The sequence below is a fragment of the Musca domestica genome, unplaced genomic scaffold, assembly GCF_030504385.1.
Source record: "Musca domestica strain aabys unplaced genomic scaffold, Musca_domestica.polishedcontigs.V.1.1 78, whole genome shotgun sequence".
Classification (NCBI taxonomy): domain Eukaryota; kingdom Metazoa; phylum Arthropoda; class Insecta; order Diptera; family Muscidae; genus Musca; species Musca domestica.
The window spans coordinates 2,163,508-2,166,790 of NW_026712403.1; positions in this window are offsets into that span (position 1 = coordinate 2,163,508).

The following is a 3,283-nucleotide window of genomic DNA, read 5'->3' on the forward strand; positions in this document are numbered from 1 at the left end:
AATAATTATAACTTTTATCAAATGTGATGTAAGTGTCCGATTATCTTCAAACTACGCACATCACAAAATTTTTATTAACCCAAGGTCTGGTGTGAAGACGGAATATATCGTTACCCTCCATCTAGTACCTCACCGACAAAGGGTCAAAATTTTGAATATTCATGAAGCTCATAAAACACGAAATTAACATCCGATTCCATTCAGACTTGGTACATATAAAGGTTTCCATCAACACAAGATCTGTTATAAAGATGGTAGAGATCGGACCATTTCTTCTGGCACCCCCCCACAAAGGGTCAAAGCTTTGAATAACCAAAACGTTTATACAATTCGAAATAAGCATCAGGTTCTCTTTATATTTCACACATCCCATTATTTCTACAAACACAAGATCTGTTGTGAAGATGGGATATATAGGTCCACTACTTTAGGTACCTCCCCCACAAAGGCTCAAAATCTTTAATATACATGAGGCTCATAAAAAGCGATATTAACATCTATTACATATTACATCTCAGTATTTACATCAACACGAGATCTTTTATAAAAATGGTTGGTCTAGTCCTTCTGGCATCTCCCCCACATAGGGTTCAAGATTTGAAAAACATAACGCTCAAAGAAAGCGAAATAAGCATCTAACTCTTTTCAAATTTCGTACACAATTTAGTACAAGATCTGTTGTAAAGATGAGATCGAGTGACTTTACTATACCTGAGTGACTTTACGATCATGTTGGAATCTGCCGTTAGGGGTAAACATTAAAACTTTTTAGTCTATACCTTTATTTGTCTATATTATAAATATGAATGAATTGTGGAGAACCCCTAAAAGTATGCTATATAATTCTAGCGATCTAATTTGAAAAAGTCAGTTTATATATAACTCTAACATGATGTGTAAAGTAGCCTTTATAATACAAATGTTAAAGGTAGTTATCTGAATTTTTGAAATGGATGTTTCGATATTAAAACCGGTGTACAGTTGTAGGACAATGTGGAGTATCTTTCTATAACCTCAGCATAAAGGTGGAAATACATAGAAAGCTTTTCTAACTAGCTTAAGTCATCGGTTGGCTTCTTAGGAAAAAAACAAAGTAGGGCCAAAATCGAACTAAGTCAGCCTAAAAATCCTTTGTTCCTCTACGAAGAAACCAGCCGATGTCTTAAGGTGCAAGTACATAACAAGCTTGAAGTCATGGCTAGGCATATTAATGTCAAATTATAATGGAAAACGACGGCAGGATTTTAGTGCGACTCTGTAATCCCTTTATGAAATGTCACAGCCATGGCTTCAAGCTTCTTATGTACTTAGACCCTTAGTTCAGTGAAAAAACGTTTTATGTATTTTCACCTTAAAGGTGCAAATACATACAATTTCGGGCCATAATTTATAATTTTTACCCTATGCTTCTTTGGGTTTTTACGATGAAGCCAGCCTATGATTGAAGCCAGTAAAAACTTGTTTTTTGTATTCTCACCTCAAATGTGATGATACATAAGCGGCTTGGCATCATGACATGATATTTTTTGTGACATATCATAAAGGAATGTCGGAGCCGCACTAGAATCCTACTCTTGTTTCCACTTATAATTTGACATTAAAGGTAAAAATACAGGGTGAGATAAAAAACTGCAACAAAGTCATATGGCGTTTTTACATTTTTTTTAAATTTTAAATTATGTCGGAAATTACATCAAAATTTTAGAATAAGTATAGGTTTGTTCGAATTGGTCACCTTTGGCATGAATTATGGCCTTCAAACGGCCAATGAAACCGTCACACGCGTCCGAATGTTGCTCTGCGGTATTTTTGGCCCATTATCGGCGAAGCGCTTGCTTGAGGTGATCGATATTTTGGTATTTTTTAGTGCCAACCTTGCTTTCCAAAATATTCCAGACACAATAGAATAACGGATTGGTATACGGAGATTTTGGAAATGAAGCGAGGAATTTCATTTTGTAACCATTCTTGGATGGCGCGTGCTGAGTGCGATGGTGCTGAGTCCTGTTGGAATGTTCGAGGTCTGCGGCCAAAATATTTGCATGCCCAAGGCTTTAATACACCCTCCAGAATATTTTCGCCATAATATTCGGCATTTAGTCGATTAATACGGGAGGAGAGCGACCATCGGCTGTTATGGCGGCCCTCACCATCACCATGGCCGGCTCTTGAGTTCTGGTGGCCACCACCAACCGAAGGTGCACATTTTTAGCTGACCTCTTTGGCAGGTAACCACGGATAATTTGTTTGTTTACAAACTGTTCGACAACGAATGTTTTCTCATCAGAGACGGGGAAAACCAAATTCGGCAGTTCTCCACTTTCGGCCAAGCGAAGCAACTCTTTACCTCTTTTAAGTCTATTTTCTTTTCGTTGCGGTGTGAGTTCTTGCACTTTTCGGAATTTCAATGGCCCGAGCTCATTTTTCAATATTTGCCGAATGGAATATTGCGATACGTTCAGCTCACGAGCCATTTTTCGGCCACTGTGACGCGGCTTTCGGTCAAGTTGCTTCTTTTCTTTTCAAACCATTTCTACTGATGTTGCTGTTTTCTTCCCTCCACTTCCTTGACGTCGGGCTACGCCACCAGTATCACGGTAACGAGCGATGGTACGAGACACAAAAAAATGTATTCACATTTAAATGCTGGAGTGCTCTAACGATAGCCACTTGTGGTTTTCCAGCCAAATATAAAGAAATCACACTATCACGCTTGAGTTCCATCACGAATAACTTTTTTTTCTGGAAAATTCTCACCAAAATGCTTTTGTATGCTTGTAAACAATATAATGAGCTGTCGCTGGAATAATTTTAACATCTGTCGGACGAGTGGCTTAGGTATGACAGCAGTCTAAAGTTGGTTGCAGTTTTTTCATTCTACCCTGTATATGCATAGTGGGTAGGGTATTATATAATCGGCCCCGCCCGACTTTTGACTTTTCCTTACAGGTTTTCAAATAATTTGGATGATTGTATAAAGTCATATTTCCCTACCTTATCAAATGCCTCTCGTTCGACTTGCGAACTCATTTAACATTGACAGTGAAATTCTTGTTAGTCGTTGTGGGATTCGGCGGATAATCATTTGAAATGTTACTATCATGATAATGAGATTTGTTGGTCTGGTGTTGGTGCTGCTGCTCTTTCGCCGGTATCGGACTGTTGGCCGTTGGCGTTGGCTGCAACCGTTTTACAGTTTATTTTCTGTCATAACTTATTGATATTTTGTTGAACAAAAAATTATTTCATTTCAATCCATTCATTCAATTCATTTCATTTAATT